Here is an 8,940-nt window from a genome sequence, read left to right as displayed (position 1 = left end):
ATTGAATGATTGGAAGGTCCTGGGGTGGGGTAGTACTTGGAGATTATTTAATCACGCTTAGTAAATGCTGTATTTGGAATGATGTCATGTTTTGATCTTCTCTGTTCTTGGTTTGTCACTGAATAAAATGGAGAGCACCTATGCTGGTATTTTGAACCTGGGAAGTTGCCTTCTTTTGGCATTACATTACACAAGGTGATCAGGTATTTGCTGGCTGATGTGATTTCTGGGTTTTTTTTCCAACCTTATGGTGATGATTATATTACAATGGCTAAGCTTTTGTAGGAAATAGTTATTAACCATATTAATTTCTGTGTGGTTCCAAGACTAAATTACAATCCCAGAGCCTCTGGTTTTTTTTTTTATCTTTGTGTAGAGACTAAGTGTCCAGGAAAGGATTCATGGGAGACAGAGGGAACAGAAATGTTGAGCATTTCCACCAAAAATAAAGGGAGTTGGTTGGTAGCAATTCTTTCCCCATGGCAGTTTTTGGTCTAGTTCCCTTTTCGCTTTTATGTACAATACACTATGTGATCACAACATTCTAAGAGTTTGAATTGATGCACATCATAGGAAGTGCCCCGAGAGGTTAGAAGATTCCTACAGGGTAGGAATAGCACCTCTGAGATAGTAGATTTTGTATTTTAATATTTGAGTAATATGTCAGTTCTTCTCCTAAAGTGGAATCTGGCCACAACTCTGCTGCTTAGAATCAAATGCTGAAGAAAAGTATGTCATAAGGGTTGGAGAACTGGCACCACCATTTGTAGGCCTGAGTCATCTGTGGTGGCTGGCAGGGATATCCTAGAGTGACTGAAAAGGCCTGAACTGATGGCTACTGGTGTCTTCCAATATAGCACTTGGCTAATTAAAACCCCTCGCTGGATAATTAACGTAGAGACACTGTTTTTTGTGTGCTTTAGGAAGGCAGTATTGAACCAAAACGATCACATGGGTAAGAAGAACCTCATCAACCACTGGATTAGTCAGTAGGGAATATATTCTTTAGTCTTTATAACTCATTAAAAAAAAAAGAATAATGACAAATAATCCTTAATCTTGTTTACCCCTACTACTCTAGTGATAATGACCAGAACCATGAAAAAGGAGATAGAAAGTGCTAAAAATCAACGTAGATTTTAGACAAATCTATTACTTTTGCTTCTGATACTCTAAATGTGAGATCCTTGCCCAGTGACCAGTGCTATATAATATTAAAGGAAAATAATTATATCCACATGGACATTCTAATTATAAATGAAACAAATGTATATATTCTTTCTGTGTATATACATATAGATATATACTACACATATATACATATACATATATACACACAAATATGTGTGTGTATGAAGTGAATAAAGGATGGCCCTTGGAGGGGGCAATTAGAGGCACTGGTAAAGTTGATTTTATTATGTCTAGAGGTACCAGCAGCATAACGGGACATTTCGTCCTTTTACCTTGCATTCTTCGTGATGAGCCTAAGCACAAAGAATACCATAAAGATAATTGTAGTTTTTATAGCACCTGCTATTGTAGAAGTGAGAAAGTATAAAAAGGCTATGAAGAACTAAAAATCCTGCAAATCACATCAACATAGACATTGATGCTTGGTGATTTCAATGTGATGGTAGACATAGGAAAGGACAGTAAAGGAATGTTCTAAAATACTGCTTAGGATTAAGTAACAAGACAAAGGTCTTTTGACTATTCAGAAGCTTCCTGCCTATGTATCATCAATTCATTTTTCTAGTAAGGAGCTAGAAAGTTCTAGATGTGGTGAGTATTAAACAACTGATCATATCTTAATAGACAGGAAATGACTAGTCAAACATGTGGGAGCCATTCTGGAATTAGCTGGCTATGTTGGGTCATTCTATCATCTCATTGGAGCAAAGATCAGAAATCAGCACCAAACTAGACCAAAGTCTAAAGCTGACAAAACCTCCCCTCCCCTCTCCTCTCCTTTCTTTTCCTTCCCCTTTTTCTTTCCCATTCCTTTTCCCTTTTCCCTTTCCTTTTTTTTTTTTTTTTTTTGCTTTTTGAAGGGGGGAAGGCAGGGCAATTGGAGTTAAGTGACTTGCCCAAGGTCACATGGCTAGTAAATGTTAAGTGTCTGAGGCCGTATTTGAACTCAGGTCCTCCTGACTTCTTGGCTCGGTCTCTATTCACTGTGCCATCTAACGCCCCCTCCCCCACCCCTTTCCCTTTCTATCAAGATACTTGGAGATACCTGTTTTCCAGAGCTAATGTCCAGTTAGCAAGCTGTGCCCGGAGGTTGGCATAACAACAATTCTTTGTGTTCACCCTCTAGATGATCTCAGCCACAGTAAAATCCCAGAATTGTTTCAGATAATTACTGTATTGCTTTGGCCAGCACCAGGCAGGGAGGTTTTGTCATCTTTAGACTGTCAACTCAGACAAGCACCTGCTCTATTCAAGTTCTGGTCATGAAGCCCTACAAGGAATCAAACTTGTCTCATCATTGCTTTGACCCCCTCATTGTCAGAGTTACAGCTCACTGTGCAACCACACTAAAGCGGGTCCCCCGACTAGGGGTAGAGCCCTGGCACATGTGTCTAGATCTCTCCTTGCTTGCAAGCTGTTTCCTTCACTTTGAAATTAAACTTTTGTTTGATTCCTGACTCTCCTGTCTCTAGTCTGTTCTGTTCAGCTCCAGCTATCCACTGGTTAGAGGCCAGTTCAGTGCAGTTGATACCACAGATGTTTATTAAGCACTATGGGAGATAAAGAATTTATGTAATATTCATGTGGCTTAATAGAGAGCTAAGATAAACATTTATGGTGTCATTTAATATATAGAGGATAACTCATATTAACTAGCATGATGAAAATTTGGGGGGGAGCTGGGGACTATGGAGCTGTGATTTCATTGTTGTGAGAAACTCCTAGTGAGGAAATTCCTTCTACCAATGCAGATCAACAACTATTCTGCAATCTGAGGTTTTAAAACATTTCCTGAGGCACTTCAAGGTTAGGTAACATATCTAGGGTCACACAACCATACAGAGGACTCAAACCTAGGTCTTCCTAATTCCAAGGCCAGATCCCAATTCACTATGCTAAATTTCCTCTTTCAAATTTATTGGTAAGTGTGTGTATGTGGTGGCGGGGTGTGTGTGCGTGTGGGTGTATGTGTGTATGTGAAAAACACAAATGAGGCCAGCTTTTACCAAATGCAGAGCATCAGAGAAGACTTCATGGAGGATGTGTATTAAGATTTAGCATCAAACCCAAACACAGAGACCAATGATCTGTATGTAAAGATACCTCTGGGAAGCATGATAACTTAGCTTTACAATGTGATATTGTCAGGGGTGGCCAGGTAGCACAGCAAGTAAGAGCACTGGCTCCAGTGTTGGGATGACCTGGGATCGAATCTGGGCTCAGATACTTAGCACCACACCCAGAAATAACTGGCTATGTAACCTTGAGCAAGTTACTTAACTCCGATTGCTTTAAAGAAAAAAAATTTTAAAAATTTAAAAAATATATATTGTCTATATTTTAATTGTATTTTTATTTATTTTGTTAAATACTTCTCGATTACATTTTAATCTGGTTTAAGTGCATGTCTGACACCTTTACTTTAAAGGATGGGTAGGAATTCACTAAGTGAGGAAGGGGAGAGAGTACATTCTAGGCACAAGGGACAAAATGAACAAAGGTTGGGGCAGGAGGTCACAAAACATACTCAGGAGGCAAAAACTAGGTAAGTGTGAGTACAGTGTTTACGTGTAGAGAGTAATGATAGATGACAGGAAGGACAGGAACTTTAGCTTTAGAGGTCCTCAAGTGTCAAAGGTCAGAGGAATGATTTGGAATCAGAGGACCTGAGTTCAAATTGTGGCTCTTTATGTGCTAGTCACTTCATATCTATGCCTTAATTTCTCCATCTAGAAAATGAACACCTAGTTGAACCAGATATTCTATAAGGACTCTTAAATTCTAAATTCCATGATCGTATGCATAAGATTATTCTAGTAGTTATATAAGAATACATCTGAGCAGTGAGACAATGTAATTACAGTGACCATCTTTTCTGAACCACACATTGTAATGCAGACATGGTCTGGCAAAACTATTTTTATAAAAAAAAGTTTATTTTGCAAAGTTTCATTAAAATCACATTTTCTTATCTTAAAGTTGGAAGTCTCCCAGAAAATCTAAGCTGTATGGTTGCTTTAGATATGGTTGACCCCTATAAGTCATGGTGGTAAAGGAGGTAGAAGAAACACAGAATTTATTCACTAAATCCTCAAACATGAAAATAAGTAGATACTCCTTGAAATTAAAAATAGGAGATTGTAGGTCAAGGAAAAATTATCCTTTACACAACAGAACTCTGCTCTGTCAAGTATTACAGAATCAAAACAGAAATAATCAACAAGCATTCTCTGACAGGCATCCCAAGATCTGAATTGACTACAAATGCAGTTTCTCTCAGTTAAGCACCTAGTAGGTAGTTTCAGATTCTTTCATTATCATCAGCTTTATGTGATATCTGTTGAACCTCTAACACAGACCTGCACAACTTGGCAACAGGTAGTGGCCAAAATTAAAACAGGCTGAACTTCGGGCTGCAGATAAGTTAGACTAGACACAGATTGACTATGGCTGGCTGCTATGGGTCAAGGTCAAACAGGACAGTGCACAGTGACCACCCTACCTTTTTCCCAGGCTGCCCAAAATCCTTTGGCAGGTTGCCTGAATGCCTGCTCTAGTACCAGGTTTATGTGTCCAGATTCAAATGGAAAATGCTACATTTAGAAAAGGAAATGATGGTCACCAAAAGCCAGCCCAGACAAACCATCCAGAATGAGCCATGCCAGACTCACTCTTTGTCAGAGTCATGCTATAAACATAGTTTATCTGCATTTCAACAAGCAATTTAACAGTTTCTGGATGACCACTTTCTGGGTATGTTGTAGAGGGGATTTCCAGGTGCAAGCAAGAAATGACCTCTGGGATCCCTTCTATTTCAGTTATTGATTTCTGCCTGTCAGAACCCTATTCCTCTCAAGGCTCAGCCTAAATGCCACCTTTTCCTTGAAGCCTTCTCTTACGGTAGATAGCCTTTCAAATATGACATAAACATCAGCTCTCTTTGCCCTGGTGGGAAGTAACTTTTCCTCTGGGTTGCCATAGTCCTTTGCATCTCTCTTAGAGCACTCAGTATTCTATTCATGTGTATGATTTTGGTTTTTGTTTTCTTTCTTTCATTGGCACAGGAAAACTTCTACCAGTGTGGATCAGTTGCTGCTTGGAGTCTTTGAGTATTGCCCTGGGGTGGGGAGATATTGGGAGGGTTCTCTTCAGCTTGACTGTGTTCAAGGTCACACAGTCAAGCTGTATCAAAGACAGGGCTGAACCTGAAACTTCTCTCCCTAGCCACAATGCCATGGTGCATTGCCCTGTGATTATACCCTAGAAGGCAGGTACTATGTTGTTCATCTTTGCATCTCTCAGAGTGCCTTACATATACTAGCCACCAAGAAAATGTCTAACTGAATTGAATGGTCAGAGACAGACTACTAGACTGGACGGACCACTGGTTTGACCCAGTATGGTAATTTTTATGGTCTCATTTTTCTTCCTAATAAGGATGTCCATCAATATGACATGTTAATTAAGCAATCTGTCTATGAGCAGAGCCCTGTAGGATGGGTTGAGGACAGAGGAAGGAAGGAGGGAAGTAGGAAAAGAGGAAATAGCATCTTTGCTCTTACAGATCTCTGTGTAATAGTAGAATTAGGCTGTACAGATGAAAAACACATAAGATTTGCAAAGGAACAGAAGTAAAAATTAATGTCATCAAAGTAACCTGTATAATTCCAGAAAGAATCCAAAGCAGCACACTAACTAGAACCAGGAAAGAGCTGGTTTGCAATAGGAAGGGTGAGAGTAGAGAGAATCCTGTTCAGAGGGAGCAGGAGTGTAAAGGAACTCTCAGCCTTTAAGGACCCCTCTCTCTACTCATAGAGAGTCTGAGTTATCCTTAGGACATAGTGCCATTTCAGCAGCATAAAATAATCCCTTCAGGCCACTTACTGCACCCATCTTTATTTTCTACCACAAAGAAAAACCTCACAAAAATTAATGGGAAGAAAGGCACAGCTTTTGTTGTGAGTCACTAATGAACTATAATAAGGGAAGGGCAACAGAAAGCTGATACTGCCCAAAATTTGTGGTGTAGCTGACAAAGGCCTCACCAACCAGGACCTCACTGAACCATGTGGAGACATATCATCATGAGGAAGAGATAGAAATTCCAGAAAAAGGAAAAAGGAAGAACCAAGGGAAAGCTCTGGAAAGGGCAAGAGGATTAAGCATCAAGCAGAGCCTGGGATTTAAATCCTGCCCATGACATTAGCTGGCCTCTTTGACTCCATGTTCTCAGCTGTAAAAGGAAGAGAATAAAACCTGTAATACTTTCTTCATAGAACTGTTGTTAAGGATTGAAGAATGAGATCATGTTAAATGTGGACCTTAAAGCCCACAGAAGTGTCAGCTATCATTATCATAGTTTTTGATAAGGAGAATTGTTCAGATCTAGCCGTCGAGGTCATAACTGAGTATCCCTGCTGTTGCCATTAGGAATAAATAAAGCTGGCAAAAAAGTCCAGTTGCAGGAGAAAGCCAGTGATAACCCCCTAGGCGTATTTCACCCCCCCAAAGCTTCTGATGACATATCAGTTTTGAAATACAGCTGTTATTTCTGAGAACTTACTTCACATCCTACAGAATCGGAAATGAGAAAAACTTCAGGCCTGTCTGAGACTTCCCTCTCAGGCTTGCTGACTGAGCATTCTTAGGGTCCCCTACTCCTAAACACATTAATTGTTCTAGTCCTGCCAACCACCAGCTGCAAATAAGGTGAAAATCGGTTTTGGTCTTTTTACCAACATATTCCAAGAGGCCCTGGGTTTATCTCCCCATTTTTTGGTACTTCATTTTTTTTTTCTCTTGTTCTCTAGGTTTACTCCACTAAAGAATTTTGATGCTAAAAATATTTAGGGGGCAGCTAGGTGGCGCAGTGAATAGAGCACCAGTCCTGGAGTCAGGAGGACCTAAGTTCAAATCCGCCCTCAGACACTTAACACACATACACCAAAAAAAAAAGCCGTGTGACCTTGGGCAAGTCACTTAACCCCAATTGCCCTCCCCCCCAAAATATTTAGGAAGTATGGTAAAGGAAAGAACCCAGGGTAACTAAACATTCAGGCTAGTCATCCAGTTCCCCCCAACCTTCCATGAGGCTCCCTAGCTGGGCCCTTCTCCCCAACTTGTTTGAGCAGCAAACACTTTTGGCTCCAGCAAAAGTGATCTTATTTTCTACCAAACACACTGAACCCATTCCCACTCACCTTAGTATTTAAGACTATTCTTTTTGCCTAGAATTTCCTGCTCCCCTTCTAAATCACACTTTTCCTTCAAAAGCCTAGTTCTAGTTTTACCTTTTCTATGAAGTTGTTTAATATTTGGCATATGCTACTTGTATCATTACTAAATTTAAAAAATTCAATTTATTAAACATTTATTAAGCATCTGGGCAGCTAGATATCAGAGTTGATAGAGCACTGGTCCTGGAGTCAGGAAAACTCATCTTCCTGAGTTCAAATCTAACCCAGACACTTACTAGCTGTGTGACCCTGGGAAAGTCTTAAGAGAACTCAGGGCCAACTTCAGAATGAGGCATATAAGATACTATTGGAGCAGTCTTTTTGTGTACGTGTGTTTTACCCACTAGACTGCTGGGGGAGGGGGACCAGACTTGTTCTGCTAGGCCCCAGGGAGCTGAACTCGGACCAGTGAGTGGGAGTTGCAAAGAGGAAGATTTACATTGATAAAAAGAAAGGAAATACTGACGAGGAGAGCTCCCCCAAAGGGGAAGAGCCTGCCTGGGGGAAGTGGTGGGCCTCACTAAAAGTCTTCCAGCAATGGCCAGATGACTACTTGTTGAAGGTATTATCAAAGGTGAACTTGTTCAGGGACTCTGTATCAGTTGACCTGGGTGGTCCCTGAGGACTCTGTGATTATACTTCTCGTAATATACATAAATAACTTTGTATTAGTCTGTGTACTAAAACGCCCTTGCAGAAAGGAGCCGCTCAGTCCAAGTGAGTGGTTGATGATGACCTTTTGTTGCTGCTCTCTCTGGGAAGGGATTTGGAAGGGGGTCCTCCTCACTAAAGAACTTTCTCTTAACCCCTTCTGTGTCCACACAAACTTTTTACAGTGAAGTAATTTTTGGTTACAAATTATATATAGATTAGACATGGTACAGATGAGAAGTTTCAAGTTACTTAATTAGCAGTAAGCATTTCTAGGCATCTGGCTGGTCCTTTAGCTCCAAACCTATTGACTCCTTGGAGTTATTGGAGGTTAGTGACTACTAGTTTGCCCTACTTTCCCCCCTCACAGGCAGGTCAGCTATGTTGTTTAGCTCCTTTGGTCTGAGTGGAAGTCATGCCCAATTTTGTCCAGGTCCTAGGTCTAACTTACAGCTTCAAGTCAAAACTTTTCTCCTCCTAACGGAATGTTAGCTTGACTGGATCTTTTGAACTCTACCCTCAGAAATTCCCTCAACAATGCACTCTAAACTAAACTTAACCAAATTATTGCTTTCTTTCTCTCCTTATGAACTGAATTCACTACCCTTACTAACTTCCAAGATCTTTTCATAATTCTTCCAGCAAACATTATCTTGTAGGGTTCCAAATCTCTTACTTTTTTTTCTTTTTAAAATTAGGAACTTAACAACAAAAACAAACAGTACAATATTGAAAGAACTACAAAGGAATTACATAACTGTAAAATTATATTACATGTATTTTGCTTTTTAAACATACATATTAAATTTAACAAGACAGTAACAAAATTGCCCTGTTTCCAACCTATTTAGAATAACTACAT

This window comes from Petaurus breviceps, unplaced genomic scaffold (genome assembly GCF_028583685.1).
Source record: "Petaurus breviceps papuanus isolate PSGF00001 unplaced genomic scaffold, PetGlider_PUasm1.0 186, whole genome shotgun sequence".
NCBI lineage: Eukaryota > Metazoa > Chordata > Mammalia > Diprotodontia > Petauridae > Petaurus > Petaurus breviceps.
This window is presented reverse-complemented; position numbering follows the sequence as displayed.